The sequence below is a fragment of the Nerophis ophidion genome, linkage group LG24, assembly GCF_033978795.1.
Source record: "Nerophis ophidion isolate RoL-2023_Sa linkage group LG24, RoL_Noph_v1.0, whole genome shotgun sequence".
In the NCBI taxonomy this organism is placed as follows: domain Eukaryota; kingdom Metazoa; phylum Chordata; class Actinopteri; order Syngnathiformes; family Syngnathidae; genus Nerophis; species Nerophis ophidion.
This window is the reverse complement of record NC_084634.1, coordinates 30,805,308-30,825,021: the sequence shown is the minus strand read 5'-3', so window position 1 is coordinate 30,825,021 and position 19,714 is coordinate 30,805,308. Positions and strand designations below refer to the sequence as shown.

Below are 19,714 nucleotides of genomic sequence, written 5' to 3'. Positions count from 1 at the left end.
GTTGACAGCCCCTTGTTTAGTTGTTGCCAACAATAAGTCAGTACAGGGCCCACCGAAAAGAACCTGTGACTCATCAGAAGCGGCCCCCTCGTCGCCAAGGGATACGAGTCAGGCGAAGGCGTCGACGCGTGCGAGAAGGGACATCGGCGTGCATTCTGATGGGGGATGAGGCGCATGGTGCAACGGGGCTGCAGAATCCCCAATCCAGCAGGACGGCAAAGTCCACATCCTGGTTTTGCGGTGATGTGCGGGATCCTGTGAAACAAGCGACTGCTGCAGTGGAGGAGTAAATGCGGAGCCAAACGGAGCTCCAGGTGATCCACAGCAGCACAGCCCGGCACACTGCTGCCTCCTCAGCCTCCCCTCTCCTCCATCTCCTCCTCCTCCTCCTCCTCCTCCTCCTCTTCCTCTTCAACCAAAAAAAAAAGAAACCAGGAGAAAAACCCCGCGCTTCCCTCTCCGTTTCTGTGATGTGAAGCGCCTTCTTGGCCGGCTGCAGCTTCCCAGGCATCGTGCGATGACACACGGCATATGTGCTCCGATGTCTCCGCAACATAGGCACGCCGCACGGTAAGACCCACTCTCTTTTTTTTTTGGAATAACGAGAGGTTTTCTGGGGAAACTGTTGCTGCCTTGAGTGTGTGTGAATTTAACAGGTAGATGAGAAGTTGCCCTCAGGAGGGGATAACGGTCTCGAATGGACATAGGCTTCAGTTGACAGGCTCATTCACAACGTTCAGGTGTGTGTGGGAGACATAATCCAGCGGGGTGTAAGGGGGGGGATTGCCCCACAATCCGGCTTCTGAATGGGCACCAGGGGGGTATTTATTCCAACGATGTGGCCAAACATCTTAACATCCATCCTACTGCAACAACATTATGTCACCATTTTTATCCACTTGGCCCTTTGACTGGTTTTTGTTGACGAAATGAATGGGAGATGACGATGTTGGTCGGGGGGGACCATGCAAGACCCTTTCACCCCATGTTTTGTGAACTCTGTCATGTGTCACTTTCTGGCCGCTGCAAGCCTGATGTGACATATGCCTACTGACATATTCCAAACTAGCCATGGAGATAAACGGATGCTGGAGGTATAAAAACACATTCCCGCCTCCTGTTGTCTGAGAGGGCTTCAGGCTTTTCGGATGGCTGTGAGTGGGTGTCTTCGCTACTAAGTCACTTGCGCTATAATAATGCATCACCTTCTCACCCCCCCCCAAAAAAGGAAAAATGTAATACTTATGAGCTGTGGGACGACATATCCATATTTACGATACAGTATTCAGAATCAGAAATAAAAGTTTTTCAGCATAATTCCATTCAAGATCAGACAAATATTACAGGGAGAAAAAAACAGTCCAAGCCTGGGCCTCTGGAGATGGGGTCCAGACTGAGGCCTAGGAAAAAACTGAAAAATAACAAAAAAAAACCCTTCATAGACATGCAGTAGTACACAAAAGCATGTGTGTAAGAGGAAAACATCAAAGATAAAAAAGGACATTAAAGACAGTAAAAGAGCATAGCTGATGCAACCGGCCATTTCTACATATAGCTACAAAAGTAAAACATCAACAAAAAACATAACATATAAACTGTGGTGGCCTGTACTGTGTTCCACGCCATCGTCTGCTGACGTGGGGGGAGCATAGTCAGAGACAGGAGCAGACCCAACAAAGCAACCAAGAAAGCCGACTCCATCCTCAGCCGCCCACTAACTCTCGATACTGGGGTGTCAAAAAAATTATTTGGAACAATTTTTAATTGATTGAATAGGTTTAAACTGTGGTGGCCTGTACTGTGTTCCGCGCCATCGTCTGCTGACGTGGGGGAAGCATAGTCAGAGACAGGAGCAGACCCAACAAAGCAACCAAGAAAGCCGACTCCACCCTCGGCAGCCCACTAACTCTCGATACTGGGTTGTCAAAAAAATTATGTGTAACAATTTTTAATTGATTGAATAATGGGTTCCCTCCGGGTACTCCGGCTTCCTCCCACCTTCAAAGACATGCACCTGGGGATAGGTGGATTGGCAACACTAAATTGGCACTAGTGTGTGAATGTGAGTGTGAATGTTGTCTGTCTATCTGTGTTGGCCCTGCGATGAAGTGGCGACTTGTCCAGGGTGTACCCCGCCTTCCGCCCGATTGTAGCTGAGATAGGCCGCCAGCGCCCCCCGCGACCCAAAAGGGAATAAGCGGTAGAAAATGGATGGATGGATGAATAATGGGTTCCCTCCGGGTACTCCGGCTTCCTCCCACTTCCAAAGACATGCACCTGGGGATAGGTGATTGGCAACACTAAATTGGCCCTAGTGTGTGAATGTGAGTGTGAATGTTGTCTGTCTATCTGTGTTGGCCCTGCGATGAGGGTGGCGACTTGTCCAGGGTGTACCCTGCCTTCCGCCCGATTGTAGCTGAGATAGGCGCCAGCGCCCCACGCGACCCCGAAAGGGAATAAGCGGTAGAAAATGGATGGATGGATGGAATTTTTAATTGATTGAATAGGTTTAAACTGTGGTGGCCTGTACTGTGTTCCATGCCATCGTCTGCTGACGTGGGGGGGGTGCATAGTCAGAGACAGGAGCAGACCCAACAAAGCAACCAAGAAAGCCGACTCCATCCTCGGCCGCCCACTAACTCTCGATACTGGGGTGTCAAAAAAATTATTTGGAACAATTTTTAATTGATTGAATAGATTTACAACTGTGGTGGCCTGTACTGTGTTCCACGCCATCATCTGCTGACGTGGGGGGAGCATAGTCAGAGACAGGAGCAGACCCAACAAAGCAACCAAGAAAGCCGACTCCATCCTCGGCCGCCCACTAACTCTCGATACTGGGGTGTCAAAAAAATTATTTGTAACAATTTTTAATTGATTGAATAAGTTTAAACTGTGGTGGCCTGTACTGTGTTCCACGCCATCGTCTGCTGACGTGGGGGGAGCATGGTCAGAGACAGGAGCAGACCCAACAAAGCAACCAAGAAAGCCGACTCCATCCTCAGCCGCCCACTAACTTTCGATACTGGGGTGTCAAAAAAAATATTTGTAACAATTTTTTTTTGATTGAATGAGGTGGCGACTTGTCCAGGGTTAACCTCGCCTTCCGCCCGATTGTAGCTGAGATAGGCGCCAGCGCCCCCCACGACACCACAAGGGAATAAGCGGTAGAAAATGGATGGATGGATGAATAGATTTAAACATTTGTTTTCCCTATCTATCCTGTCCAACCACTCAGGCAAATCATATTGTTGATGTAGATGCACATATTTGCTATACAGATTTACTTTAGAAAAGACGAGTGTGTGTGGTACTTCTCTTGTATTTGACTTTAATAAATGTTTGGGTCCAATTTTATTAAACAAAAACAGTAATATAGACATGTATCACAGCTGCTTATCTTTTTTATGAAGGAATGTAGTTAATCATAGAACTGGCAACCAATGTTATTAAAAAAGTATTGATTTTGAATCGAGAATCATTTTGAATAGAGAATAGATTCTGAATCGAATCTTTACCCAGAATAATCAAATCAAATCAAATCATGTGATGCCAAAGGTTTGCAACCCTAATTGATACACAAGAGAAAGGATACAGTAGGAAGGGGAATCATGTGGTTTACCTGAGACATAAAACGTGACGAAATAGAGTGTGCACTATCCACTTTAGCCGACACAGATGGCAGTAGAGTGTTGAATATCATAAAGGCCTACTGAAACCCACTACTACTGACCACGCAGTCTGATAGTTCATAATTCAATGATGAAATATTAACATTGCAACACATGCCAATATGGCCTTTTTAGTTTACTAAATTACAATTTTAAATTTCCCGGTAGTTTCTTGTTGAAAACATCGCGGAATGATGACGTATACGCGTGACGTCACGGACTGTAAGGAAATATTAGCGCTGCGCACACACACAGCTATAAGTAGTCTGCTTTAACCGCATAATTACACAGTATTTTGGACAACTGTGTTGCTGAATCTTTTGCAATTTGTTCAATTAATAATGGAGAAGTCAAAGTAGAAAGATGGAATTGGGAAGCTTTAGCCACACAAACACACAGTGATTCCTTGTTTAAAATTCCCGGAGGTGAACCTTTCCTATGGATCAGAGTGGTCAAGCGGACATGGATCCCGACCAAATGTCAACCAGCAGTTTTCTGTGAGAAAATTGTGGTAAAGAGTCGCCACTTACCGGAGATCAGCTGAGCTTGTGCCGTCCATACAGCTGCCGTCGACTTCCCTCAGACACTGGCCAGAAGACACCCGTGGACAAACCCCTCCGACTATCAGGTACTATTAAACTCACTAAAACACTAGCAACACAATAGAAAGATAAGGGATTTCCCAGAATTATCCTGGTAAATGTGTCTAAAAACATCTGAATCCGTCCAATGCAATCGTTTTTTTTTTTTTGTAGCCCTTCGCTATCAACATCCTCAAACACGGATCTTTCATCTTCGCTCAAATTAATGGGGAAATTGTCGTTTTTCCCGGTCCGAATAGCTCTTTTTGTTGGAGGCTCCCATTAAAAACAATGTGAGGATGTGAGGAGCCCTCAACGAGTGACGTCATCGTCTGCAACTTCCGGTAAAGGCAGGGCTTTTCTGTTAGCGACCAAAAGTTGCGAACTTTATCGTGACTGTTCTCTACTAAATCCTTTCAGCAAAAATATGGCAATATCGCGAAATGATCAAGTATGACACATAGAATGGACCTGCTATCCCCGTTTAAATAAGAACATCTCATTTTAGTAGGCCTTTAAAATGTGTTTTGTGGCAATTACAACTTTGACCCCAGCGTCAATTGCTATTCGGGTAGGGCGATACGACTCATTAACTGTATCACGATTTAAGTTTTTTTATATTGCTCGGTATCAATAATTATTGATATTTTTATGACCCATGAAACATATGGACTATGAGAAAAATATATTCATTTTTATTTCAAATATAACCTTCTTCTGATTACAATACCCTCGGCTAAAAAGGCAGAAAAAAAAAGGAAATGTCGACACAAGCATGGAAAACAATCAAGGTAAAAAAAAATGTAAAATCACAATAAACACGTAACAATAACCTCTCAAAAATTAAGATGCAGAAATAAACAATATGTAAAACATGCTCAACGAAGTGTAACAAAATAGTGCAAAGTGTGAAAATATAAAATAGAAAGCTGAGAAAAACTATTTTATGCAGGTTTAGTGCCATGAAGTCAGTCTAACACTTAATTTGGTCGGTTATCCTTTTTTAAGTCAGGAATTTAATTTATGTTATGCAGTAACAATTTTAAAATATTATTGGACCAAATTATTATTTGGAAAGTACCACATTTATTACAATTTGATATTTTTTCTTGGTTATACAGTCCTGCACTTTACTTCCGACCTGTAGTTTCGGTACAGCCCAATAGGGACGTGGGTTGAAAAGAAAAGATGAGCGGCGGTGAAGGACTACATTCCGTTTTACAAAATAGAAAATTGCCATATTGTCGAAGTGAATTTTCCTGTTTTATTGACAATTTATTCTCTGTGGCTCTCATTTTTTATTTCTCTTCTCAGAGAATCAACAGGGAGACAGCAAGATGGCGCAACCAAACATAGTTGATACTGTTACGCGATTTGCTGTTTAGCATTGTTCACTGACTTTTCATGTTACCAGACCGTGAGTGCCTTTGTTCATGCAAATAAGGCTCCACTATTCAAAAAATGTGCTAATAAACACTGGCTTTGCTATTGACATGCTGCTGATAAGCATTAGCGATTTTACATGGCCATCTTCAAATGTCTAGATGTAAACTACGACTAATCAATCAATCAATCAATGTTTATTTATATAGCCCCAAATCACAAATGTCTCAAAGGACTGCACAAATCATTACGACTACAACATCCTCGGAAGAACCCACAAAAGGGCAAGGAAAACTCACACCCAGTGGGCAGGGAGAATTCACATCCAGTGGGACGCCAGTGACAATGCTGACTATGAGAAACCTTGGAGAGGACCTCAGATGTGGGCAACCCCCCCCGCCCCCTCTAGGGGACCGAAAGCAATGGATGTCGAGCGGGTCTAACATGATACTGTGAAAGTTCAATCCATAGTGGCTCCAACACAGCCGCGAGAGTTCAGTTCAAGCGGATCCAAGACAGCAGCGAGAGTCCCGTCCACAGGAAACCATCTCAAGCGGAGGCGGATCAGCAGCGTAGAGATGTCCCCAACCGATACAGGCGAGCGGTCCATCCTGGGTCCCGACGAGCGGTCCATCCTGGGTCTCGACTCTGGACAGTCAGTACTTCATCCATGGTCACCGGACCGGACCCCCCTCCACAAGGGAGGGGGGGGACATAGGAGAAAGAAAAGAAGCGGCAGATCAACTGGTCTAAAAAGGAGGTCTATTTAAAGGCTAGAGTATACAGATGAGTTTAAGGTGAGACTTAAATGCTTCTACTGAGGTGGCATCTCGAACTGTTACCCGGGAGGGCATTCCAGAGTACTGGAGCCCGAACGGAAAACGCTCTACAGCCCGCAGACTTTTTTTGGCTCCAGGAATCACTAATAAGCCGCACGTTAAAATCAAACAGCTGTTGCGGAAAAAGTACAATACTACAGTATTACCACTTTTTAGGGCACAACAAATGACTTGACAGCAAAGACTGAAATGACTAGCCAACACACCATCAACTATACACAACTGCTATCTAACATCTGGGACTTGCAACTGTGATTAAGACTCAGAAATGTGATAATAAAACAAGATATAATGTAACAACTGGACAAAACTTACCATGATAAATTGTAAAGGTTGCTATAGAAAATTAGATTTTTTTTTATCAAAAACAATTGTTTTTTTAACACACAAAAGGACAGAAAATTGGTACAAGATTCCCAGGTACCGGAATTGGTATTGTATTGGTTCAAATATGTGAACGGTACCCCATGTCTCGCAAGCTGTCCATCAACCAATTGTTATGTTTTCCGTCATAGAACCTCCTAAATTGAGGTACTACTGTGTAACAAGAAAAGAAACATCTAAGGCTGAGTCGTCATGCTTCAAGTCGGCTAAAACACGTAATGTACAAAACTAATTCAATGCAACAATACGATTATATGTGCCATGATGTGACAGCATCTCCCTGTTCCATCTCCATAAGGCCTTTTATTTATATTTAGTTATAACATACCATGGTTAACTATTCTTCATACGTACATAGCATGGACAGATGTTTACTTTGAAGCTGTCACTGTATATAGTGTCGGGTAAGATAATGGCACACGTCATTCAATCATCCAGTTAGGTGGAAGTTACCGGAGTGTGTGACTGCGGTGCTAATCGTGAACAGAATTTTAGAGAGTCTGAGCTCACTGGAGCTCCCCTGGCAGCTTTTTGCATCTCTGATCCTCCAGAGGGCTACACAATTATCCCTAAACGCCTCGTTCAGATGGCTGATGGCTCAGGGAAATTCTTGGGAGCTTTCTGCAAGCAGTCCCTGAGGTTAAACGGGACTTCTACTGCGCTATGCAGATCCTGGTAGGAATGCAGTTAGCGACTAGACAGATGCTTATTGGAGCACAATTGTCCACTAAGGTTGAAGTGGGAACCAAAGTTCAAAAAATTATTAGGGCTGTTTATGTTAAGTTAAGTTAAGTTAAAGTACCAATGATTGTCACACACACTAGGTGTGGTGAAGTTTGTCCTCTGCATTTGACCCATTTCCTTGATCACCCCCTGGGAAGTGAGGGGGAACAGTGAGCAGCAGCGGTGCCGCGCCCGGGAATCATTTATGGTGATTTAACCCCCAATTCCAACCCTTGATGCTGAGTGCCAGGCAGGGAGGCAATGGGTCCCATTTTTTTTAATAGTCTTTGGTATGACTCGGCCGGGGTTTTGAACTCACAACCTACCGGATCTCAGGGTGGACACTCTCACCACTAGGCTACTGGTTATGTGTGTCCATTACTGGTCCATCCATCCATCCATTTTCTACCGCTTATTCCCTTTTGGGGTCGCGGGGGGGCGCTGGCGCCTATCTCAGCTACAATCGGGCGGAAGGCGGGGGTACACCCTGGACAAGTCGCCACCTCATCGCAGGGCCAACACAGATAGACAGACAACATTCACACTCACATTCACACACTAGGGCCAATTTAGTGTTGCCAATCAACCTATCCCAGGTGCATGTCTTTGGAAGTGGGAGGAAGCCGGAGTACCCGGAGGGAACCCACGCATTCACGGGGAGAACATGGAAACTCCACACGGAAAGATCCCGAGCCTGGATTTGAACCCAGGACTGCAGGAACTTCGTATTGTGAGGCAGATAGAACCATTTTTCATTCTTCAGGCAAGGAAAAGTTTGGTGTTGAACAATGATCATTTTGTTGACTAAAAAATTGTTCATTTTAAGTGATCGTCAAAAACCTATTTTTCCCTGACTAATATAGCACAATAAAGATTAAGAACTAATCCATGTTGACTAAAACAATGCTGGAATTCATTGAGGATTCAATCAGCGAATTAAAACAAGATTTTTTGTTTTTTTTTGACAGACGAAATCTGTCTATAGGCAGATGAGACAAGTTAGAAACCAAGTTGATATTTTGAAAAAAAAAATACTCTTCTTGTACTGAATTGCTGTTACTATTATAGAGGGCAGAGCTGGAGCAATACTGCTTAATCTACCACTACTTTTGTTGTACACCATGGGTGACCTTGACAAATTTGATCTTGGGGGTTGCCCCACATCTGAGGTCCTCTCCAAGGTTTCTCATAGTCAGCATTGTCACTGGCGTCCCACTGGATGTGAATTCTCCCTGCCCACTGGGTGTGAGTTTTCCTTGCCCTTTTGTGGGTTCTTCCGAGGATGTTGTAGTCGTAATGATTTGTGCAGTCCTTTGAGACATTTGTGATTTGGGGCTATATAAATAAGCATTTATTGATTGATTGATTGATTGATAATAAGAAAGATACACACACACACTTACACACCACACACACACACATATATCTCGAACCTCGGATTCAGGAGGAACAGTGTGGTGGTTTTCGTCCTGGTCGTGAAACTGTGGCCCAGTTCTATACTCTCGACAGAGTCCTTGAGGGTGCCTGGGAGTTTGCCCAACCAGTCTACATGTGCTTTGTGGACTTGGAGAAAGCATTTAACCGTGTACCCCGGGAAGTCCTGTGGGGAGTGCTCAGAGAGTATGGGGTAACGGACTGTCTGATTGTGGCGGTCCGCTCCCTGTATGATCAGTGTCAGAGCTTGGTCCGCATCGCCGGAAGTAAGTCGGACACGTTTCCAGTGAGGGTTGGACTCCGCCAAGGCTGCCCTTTGTCACCGATTCTGATCATAACTTTTATGGTCAGAATTTCTAGGCATTGAGGCTACCTGGTTTGGTGGCTGCAGGATTAGGCCGTAGCTTTTTGCAGATGATGTGGTCCTGATGGCTTCATCTGGCCAGATCTTCAGCTCTCACTGGTTCGCAACCGAATGTGAAGCGACTGGGACGAGAATCAGCACCTTCAAGTCCGAGTCCATGGTTCTCGCCGGAAAAGGGTGGAGTGCCATCTCCGGGTTGGGGAGGGACATCTTGCCCCAAGTGGAGGAGTTCAAGTACCCTCTGAGTCTTTTTTTCTATATATATATATATATATATATATATATGTCTTGATTGGATTATCCAGAGAACAGTGCTCGATACCGTGGTAGAGCGCAATATGTAGGTGTGGGAAAAATCACAAGACTACTTCATCTCTACAGAACTGTTTCATGAGGGGTTCCCTCAATCATCAGGAGATTTTTATTTTTATTGTTTTTCCTGATGATTGAGGGAACCCCTCATGAAACAGTTCTGTAGAGATGAAGTAGTCTTGTGATTTTTCCCACACCTACATATATATATATATATATATATATACATACATACATATACATATATATATATATACACACATATATATATATATATATATATATATATATATATATATATATATATATATATATATATATATATATATATATATATATATATATATATAACCCAGTAGTTCTTAACCTTGTTGGAGGTACCGAACCCCACCAGTTTCCTATGCGCATTCACTGAACCTTTCTTTAGTGAAAAATAACAAAAAAAAAGTTCAAATTCAAGACAAAGTTATGTTTTTTATTTTACTGGTGCGCAAAATTAACCGTGCATGAACATCACCTTGTTCAAACAACAAAACCTATGCAGTGCATGAACTCACAACAAATTACACACTTGCAAATCAGATGGAAAATTAGAGGGAACATTGTTTGGTAGTATCCATAATACGGCGATAGGGAGAAGTTTTTATTTACACACTGAGTCGGGTGTGTCTTGACCCCCACGGTGGAGGCTCCACCGAACCCCTGAGGCCGACTCACCGAACCCCTAGGGTTCGATCGAACCCAGGTTAAGAACCACTGATCTAACCTAACTAAACCATCAAGATTTTCCGCTTGACAAAGCTTAATAACCAACAAAATATGGTATGGGACCATCCATCCATCCATTTTCTACCGCTTGTCCCTTTTGGGGTCACGGGGGATGCTGGAGCCTATTTCAGCTGCATTCGGGCGGGAGGCGGCGTACACCTATTGCTCTAAATTGAATTTCTCACAACATTTGTATCTTTTCACTTTGTCCTATATTTGGAGTTGTGGTGATTGGGTGCAATATCGCACTTAAGCACATCCGAACTTCACTCCCATAGTACGATATTACATTACTGCTAAGTAAAACATTATTTTTCCTTAAAATTTGGGTTTAGGATCAGCCCTGTCATGCACGTAGTTCTGGTGACATTTTGTCAGACCCAATTGTGTCATGACAGCAAAGTAGGACCCAGAAGAGCTACCGCTCAAAAGTGCAAGCTGTGTACCACGAAAACCACCACAAAGGTAGGGATTTTTCAAATTCATGTTTTTTTTTAAATGTGAAAAAGACTATTGAGCACAGCATGTTCAGATTGACAAATGGTGTTGTAGCAGTGCGTTGGAGCCTATCACAGGACCGTCTCTGTTTACATTTGCCAAGGGGGTGTTTTCATGACAGTTTGTCATTCACTCAGCAAGGACCTAAATGCAAAAACGACTTTACGGATTTCCACGAAACTAAAAATATCATTCACAATCCTTGTGTGACGTTCCACGTACCAAGAGCGAGCTTATGTAGCCGAGGATCGGACCGCCAAGTGCCCTGCCTTCGGCTGCCGCCCAGCTCACGTTGCACCCGACCTCTATGGCCCCTGCTATGGGTGGTGAGCCCATTGGAGGGGTGACCCACGTTGCCTCTTAGGGCTGTGCCCGGCCGGGCCCCATGGGTACAGGCCCGGCCACCAGGCGCTCGCCAGGAGTGCTCAGAGAGTATGGGGTATCGGACTGTCTTATTATGGCAGTCCGATACCTGTACGATCAGTGCCAGAGCTTGGTCCGCATTGCTGGCAGTAAGTCGAACACATTTCCAGTGAGGGTTGGACTCCGCCAAGGTTGCCCTTTGTCACCGATTCTGTTCATAACTTTTATGGACAGAATTTCTAGGCGCAGTCAAGGCATTGAGGGGTTCCGGTTTGGTGGCCGCGGGATTAGGTCTCTGCTTTTTGCAGACGATGTGGTCCTGTTGGCTTCATCTGGCCGGGATCTTCAGCTCTCACTGGATCGGTTCGCAGCCGAGTGTGAAGCGGCCGGAATAAGAATCAGCACCTCCAAATCCGAGTCCATGGTTCTCTCCCGGAAAAGGGTGGAGTGCCATCTCCGGGTTGGGGAGGAGACCCTGCCCCAAGTGGAGGAGTTCAAGTACCTAGGAGTCTTGTTCACGAGTGGGGGAGGAGTGGATCGTGAGATCGACAGGCGGATCGGTGCGGCGTCTTCAGTAATGCGGACGTTGTACCGATCTGTTGTGGTGAAGAAGGAGCTGTGCCGGAAGGAAAAGCTCTCAATTTACCGGTCGATCTACGTTCCCATCCTCACCTATGGTCATGAGCTTTGGGTCATGACCGAAAGGATAAGATCACGGGTACAAGCGGCCGAAATGAGTTTCCTCCGCCGTGTGGCGGGGCTCTCCCTTAAAGATAGGGTGAGAAGCTCTGTCATCCGGGAGGAACTCAAAGTAAAGCCGCTGCTCCTCCACATCGAGAGGAGCCAGATGAGGTGGTTCGGGCATCTGGTCAGGATGCCACCCGAATGCCTCCCGAGGGAGGTGTTTAGGGCACGTCCAACCGGTACGAGGCCACGGGGAAGACCAAGGACACGTTGGGAAGACTATGTCTCCCGGCTGGCCTGGGAACGCCTCGGGATCCCCCGGGAAGAGCTAGACAAAGTGGCTGGGGAGAGGGAAGTCTGGGCTTGCCTGCTTAGGCTGTTGCCCCCGCGACCCGACCTCGGATAAGCGGAAGAAGATGGATGGATGGATGGAATCCTTGTGTGAGACAGAAACACGTCTTTCTCTTTTCTGTGCATTCGAAATAGTAAAAAACTGCTCACACAGGGCGGCAAACAATGCAGGAAATGGGGATTCATCTATTCTGCATTTAAAGCCAACAACGCTTTATTTACATGCTGTGACCTGCATATAGCATATAACCAAGCTATAGCGACGTTGTTACATAAGAGATAACACTGAGAAACTACATGTCTGGCGTCGTGACACATCGTCTTGCTCACAGTGCTCCTCCGACCATTGGCGAATATCCAGCTATTAGCTTGAACTAGGGTTGTACGGTATACCAGTATTAGTATAGTACAGAGATACTAATGAATCAAATTCGGTACTATACCGCCTCTGAAAAGTACCAGTCCACCACTCCAACATCGTCATCACGTTGTGTCATTGCTGGTTTACGAGCAGAGGAGCATGTTCGGCAGCGCACAATCACAGTGTATTTACAAACACAATGAGTGGGACAGAAAAAGGTGAACGGACGCATTTTGGCTTAAAAACTGAAGTTAAAGGTGAAGCTATAACACTGAAACACCCACCGGAAGAGGTGCTTTTAGACATGGCCAGTTAGCTTGCGGCTAAAGTACAGCCGCTGTCGACCGTGTTTTAGCTACTTCTAAATCACCAATCCTCGTCTCCATAGCGACAAATAAAGTAAGTTTCCTACAAGTTTCATCCCTGCAGGACGTGGAATAGCTAAACATGCTTCACTACACACCATAACTCACCGGCGTCAAAATGTAAACAACCGCCATTGGTGGATCTATACCTGACATCCACTGTAATGATACCAAGTACAAGAGCGTATCTAGTCGATACTACTACTATTACGTCAGTATTTTTTTGCATCACAACATATTTCTTTTTTTTTTAATTTATGTTTATAAACCCCCTTTTACGCCAGAGTGCAGCTGAGATAGGCTCCCCTGCGAGCCCAAAAGGGACAAGCGGTAGGAAATGGATGGATGGATGGATGGATGGATAAACTAAATATGTCCCTGGACTTTGAATATAATCAATTTATGATCCTGTAACGACTTGGTATCTCATAGATACCCAAATTTGTGGTATCATCCAAAACTAATGTAAAGTATCAAACAACAGAAGAATAAGTTATTATTCAATTTTAACAGAAGTGTAGATAGAACATGTTAGAAGAGAGAGTAAGCAGATACTCACGTTAAATTAACAAATACATGAATAATTTATTTTCTACCGCTTGTCCTTAATAATTTTGACAAAATAATAGGAATGGAAAATTACACAATATGTTACTGCATATGTCAGCAGACTAATTAAGAGCCTTTTTTTACTTACTACTAATAGAAAAGTTGTCAAGTATGTTCACTATTTTATTTAAGGACAAACTTGCAATAAGAAACATATGTATGAGGTGGCGACTTGTCCAGGGTGTACCCCGCCTTCCGGCCGAGTGTAGCTGAGATAGGCGCAAGCGCCCCCCGCGACCCCAAAAAGGGAATAAGCGGTAGAAAAAGGATGGATGGATATTTTTGGGTAAAATAAAGCCAATAGTGCAATTTATGTGGTTCTATTTATTTAGAAAAGTATCGAAAAGTGTCGAAATAATTTTAGTACCGGTACCAGTAGTAAAATATTGGTATGAGGACAACACTAGCTTGAACTGCTAACAACGTAAGATAAAGAAAAAGAAAAGGGTTTTAGCTGCTGCTGGTGCATATCCTTTGAATACCTGTATAGTAGAAGGTTGTGGCATCAGGTCGAGAAGTTGGTCAACTATGAAAAATCCACACATGACCAACTTGATACTATATGGCTCTCAACAAACGGAATGCAGCATGAGACCATCACAAAATAGAAATATTTTTTTAACTTAAGAATTTAGGATTATTCTGAATTTACCAGCTCAAGAAGAGCACGGGTGCTGACAGATACAAACATGGCTGAAAACTGTATCACGATATAAGCGTTTTGTATCGGTCGATATCAATAATTATTGATGATTTTTTTATGACCTATCGAAAATAAGAAATAGGACACAACTGTATTAAATGTAGCGTTTCTCTGATTATAATTGCCTCAGCTATCATGGCAGAAAGGAAAGGAAATTTAACACAACAACAATCAATGTAAACAAAATTGTAAAATCATAACTTATTAATAAATGAGGGTGAAAAAATAAGGAATACATTAAAAAAAAAAGCTTAATAAATGTAAAAAAATAGTGCAAAGCGTGAAAATATAAACACAGAGAAACCTGAAAATCACTATTTTCTGCAGGTTTAGTGCCAGGAAGTTACAGCTGTGCTCTAAAGGGTAAGCGCAGCTCATGTGATGTGGTATCACGTTAATCTGACTACGGTCCGTTTTAAAAAATAAACATAAAAATGCTATACTGTCCAGCTGACTTATCCTGTGTTATCCAGAATTTCTTCATTTTTACTTTGTCTTCTCATTCCATGCAGAAAGGGCACCGCTAGACAACAAAATGGTGCAATCAAACTGTTAGCGCGTCACACCCACTGATCAGTGATCACTTCCTGCGTTGCTCGGTTACCAGTGCCTTTGTTCATGCAACCAACCTTGCTTTGCAACTTACGGTTTCCTCCAAAATTGAAGAATTTTAATTTTTTGTATTCTTTGTTTATTGGGTTTCAGACGAGAACAGCCAAAAATGCATCAAATGCTGTTTTTTCTTCCCCGATAAGTAAAGATAAATAAATACTGGCTGTGGTTTCCATTTTATTTTTTAATAATGTATTTTATTCTATATAAAATAAATAATTTAAAAAAAATAAAAGAGAAACCACAGTAAGTTACATTCTTGAATGACCCTAGAGCAGGGGTCACCAACACGGTGCCTGCGGGCACCAGGTTGCCCGTAAGGACCAGATGAGTAGCCCGCTGGCCTGTTCTAAAAATAGCTCAAATAGCAGCACTTATTAGTGAGCCGCCTCTATTTTTTTTACATTTTATTTATTTACTAGCAAGCTGGTCTTGCTTTGCTCGACAGTTTTAATTCTAAGAGAGAAAAAACTCAAATAGAATTTGAAAATCCAAGAAAACATCTTAAAGACTTGGTCTTCACTTGTTTAAATAAATTCCATCCATCCATCCATCCATCATCTTCCGCTTATCCGAGGTCGGGTCGCGGGGGCAGCAGCCTAAGCAGGGAAGCCCAGACTTCCCTATCTCCAGCCACTTCGTCTAGCTCTTCCCGGGGGATCCCGAGGCGTTCCCAGGCCAGCCGGGAGACATAGTCTTCCCAACGTGTCCTGGGTCTTCCCCGTGGCCTCCTACCAGCTGGACGTGCCCTAAACACCTCCCTAGGGAGGCGTTCGGGTGGCATCCTGACCAGATGCCCGAACGTCATCATCTGGCTCCTCTCGATGTGGAGGAGCAGCGGCTTTACTTTGAGTTCCTCCCGGATGGCAGAGCTTCTCACCCTATCTCTAAGGGAGAGCCCCACCACCCGGCGGAGGAAACTCATTTCGGCCGCTTGTACCCGTGATCTTATCCTTTCGGTCATGACCCAAAGCTCATGACCATAGGTGAGGATGGGAACGTAGATCGACCGGTAAATTGAGAGCTTTGCCTTCCGGCTCAGCTCCTTCTTCACCACAACGGATCGATACAACGTCCGCATTACTGAAGACGCCGCACCGATCCGCCTGTCGATCTCACGATCCACTCTTCCCCCACTCGTGAACAAGACTCCTAGGTACTTGAACTCCTCCACTTGGGGCAGGGTCTCCTCCCCAACCCGGAGATGGCACTCCACCCTTTTCCGGGCGAGAACCATGGACTCGGACTTGGAGGTGCTGATTCTCATTCCGGTCGCTTCACACTCGGCTGCGAACCGATCCAGTGAGAGCTGAAGATCCCGGTCAGATGAAGCCATCAGGACCACATCATCTGCAAAAAGCAGAGACCTAATCCCGTGGCCACCAAACCGGAACCCCTCAACGCCTTGACTGCGCCTAGAAATTCTGTCCATAAAAGTTATGAACAGAATCGGTGACAAAGGACAGCCTTGGCGGAGTCCAACCTTCACTGGAAACGTGTCCGACTTACTGCCAGCAATGCGGACCAAGCTCTGACACTGATCATACAGGGAGCGGACTGCCACAATAAGACATTCCGATACCCCATACTCTCTGAGCACTCCCCACAGGACTTCCCGAGGGACACGGTCGAATGCCTTCTCCAAGTCCACAAAGCACATGTAGACTGGTTGGGCAAACTCCCATGTACCCTCAAGAACCCTGCCGAGAGTATAGAGCTGGTCCACAGTTCCACGACCAGGACGAAAACCACACTGTTCCTCCTGAATCCGAGGTTCGACTATCCGGCGAAGCCTCCTCTCCAGTACACCTGAATAAACCTTACCGGGAAGGCTGAGGAGTGTGATCCCACGATAGTTGGAACACACCCTCCGGTCCCCCTTCTTAAAGAGAGGGACCACCACCCCGGTCTGCCAATCCAGAGGTACCGCCCCCGATGTCCACGCGATGCTGCAGAGTCTTGTCAACCAAGACAGCCCCACAGCATCCAGAGCCTTAAGGAACTCCGGGCGGATCTCATCCACCCCCGGGGCCTTGCCGCCGAGGAGCTTTTTAACTACCTCAGCGACCTCAGCCCCAGAAATAGGAGAGTCCACTACAGATTCCCCAGGCACCGCTTCCTCAAAGAAAGACGTGTTGGTGGGATTGAGGAGGTCTTCGAAGTATTCCCTCCACCGATCCACAACACCCGCAGTCGAAGTCAGCAGAACACCATCCGCACCATACACGGTGTTGATAGTGCACTGCTTCCCCTTCCTGAGGCGCCGTATGGTGGTCCAGAATCGCTTCGAAGCCGTCCGGAAGTCGTTTTCCATGGCTTCCCCGAACTCTTCCCATGTCCGAGTTTTTGCCTCCGCGACCGCTAAAGCTGCACACCGCTTGGCCCGTCGGTACCCGTCCACTGCCTCCGGAGTCCTATGAGCCAAAAGAACCCGATAGGACTCCTTCTTCAGCTTGACGGCATCCCTCACTGCTGGTGTCCACCAACGGGTTCTGGGATTACCGCCACGACAGGCACCAACAACCTTGCGGCCACAGCTCCAATCAGCCGCCTCGACAATAGAGGTTCGGAACATGGTCCACTCGGACTCAATGTCCCGCACCTCCCTCGTGACATGTTCAAAGTTCTCCCGGAGGTGTGAATTGAAACTCTCTCTGACAGGAGACTCTGCCAGACGTTCCCAGCAGACCCTCACAATGCGCTTGGGCCTGCCAGGTCTGTCCGGCATCCTCCCCCACCATCGCAGCCAACTCACCACCAGGTGGTGATCGGTAGAAAGCTCCGCCCCTCTCTTCACCCGAGTGTCCAAAACATAAGGCCGCAAATCCGATGACACAACTACAAAGTCGATCATGGAACTGCGGCCTAGGGTGTCCTGGTGCCAAGTGCACATATGGACACCCTTATGTTTGAACATGGTGTTTGTTATCGACAAACTGTGACGAGCACAAAAGTCCAATAACAAAACACCATTCGGGTTTAGATCCGGGCGACCATTCTTCCCAATCACGCCTCTCCAGGTTTCACTGTCGTTGCCAACATGAGCGTTGAAGTCTCCCAGTAGGACAAGGGAATCACCCGGGGGAGCACTTTCCAGTACTCCCTCGAGTGTACCCAAAAAGGGTGGGTATTCTGAACTGCTGTTTGGTGCGTAAGCACAAACAACAGTCAGGACCCGTCCCCCCACCCGAAGGCGAAGGGAAGCTACCCTCTCGTCCACTGGATTGAACTCAAACGTACAGGCTTTGAGCCGGGGGGCAACCAGAATTGCCACCCCAGCCCGTCGCCTCTCACTGCCGGCAACGCCAGAGTGGAAGAGGGTCCAGTCCCTCTCGAGAGAACTGGTTCCAGAGCCCTTGCTGTGCGTCGAGGTGAGTCCGACTATATCCAGCCGGAACTTCTCTACCTCGCGCACTAGCTCAGGCTCCTTCCCCCCCAGTGAGGTGACGTTCCACGTCCCAAGAGCTAGCTTCTGTAGCCGAGGATCGGACCGCCAAGTGCCCTGCCTTCGGCTGCCGCCCAGCTCACAATGCACCCGACCTCTATGGCCCCTCCTATGAGTGGTGAGCCCATTGGAGGGATGACCCACGTTGCCTCTTCGGGCTGTGCCCGGCCGGGCCCCATGGGAACAGGCCCGACCACCAGGCGCTCGCCATCGTGCCCCAACTCCGGGCCTGGCTCCAGAGCGGGGCCCCGGTGACCCACGTCCGGGCGAGGGAAATCTGGGTTCATTTCGTTGTAATTCCATAGAAGTCTTTGAGCTGCTCTTTGTCTGATCACTCACCTAGGACCTGTTTGTCTTGGGAGACCCTACCAGGGGGCATGAAAACCCCCAGACAACATAGCTCCTAGGATCATTGGGACACGCAAACTCCTCTACCACGGTAAGGTAGCAGCTCAGAGAGGAGTGTTCCATAAATATTTTTTTTTATTTTTTCGAAAAGATTCCAATTAGCTAGTTTTTCTCTTCTTTTTTTCGGTCGAATTTAGAATTTTAAAGAGTCGAAATTGAAGATAAACTACGTTTCAACACCCGCTCCCTTTACTACTGTTGACTAAAGCAGCATTCGTTGCTATGCGAAATCACTGTGCCCATGAAATTAGTTACGTTAATGCGTAAAATGACCCAAAAAAAGTACACATTACATATTGTTATACATGGGCTACTACATCACATACAGGTAGATACTTACAGCGTGTATATAAAAGGATTTTGGAGGATTTTGGATGTTTTTTTTTGAGGGCTAAATAGGCGGAATAAAACATATGTCCATTATTTGCATCGTTAGCCGCAGAACGCCCAGAAAAGAGGAAAACATGTATTTTTGCCTCACATAATGATGGGCAAAATAAAAATAAAAAAAGTGCAGTGTTCCTTTAATAAAGCGATGGGGACAAACGGTGCATATGATATTTCTTTTCACTTCACTCTTTAAAGGCCGACTGAAGTGAGATGTTCTTATTCAAACGGGGTTTGCAGGTCCATTCTATGTGTCATACTTGATCATTTCGCGATATTGCCATATTTTTGCTGAAGGGATTTAGTAGAGAACATCGATGATAAAGTTCGTAACTTTTGGTCGCTAACAGAAAAGCCCTGCCTTTACCGGAAGTCGTAGACGATGACGTCACATGTTGATGGCACATCCTCACATTGTTTTTAATGGGAGCCTCCAACAAAAAGAGCTATTCGGACCGAGAAAACGACA

At 45.6% G+C, this 19,714-nt stretch overlaps 1 protein-coding gene across 1 annotated transcript in view; it reads left to right on the top strand.

Annotated features, from left to right (window-relative positions):
- The first annotated feature begins 290 nt into the window (after positions 1-290).
- dlgap2b (discs, large (Drosophila) homolog-associated protein 2b) overlaps positions 291-19,714 on the top strand; it is a 284,389-nt gene continuing 264,965 nt past the window's right edge. The window contains exon 1 of the mRNA XM_061885788.1: positions 291-570. The gene's annotated coding sequence lies outside the window, so the exon portion shown is untranslated. The remainder of the gene's footprint in view (positions 571-19,714) is intronic.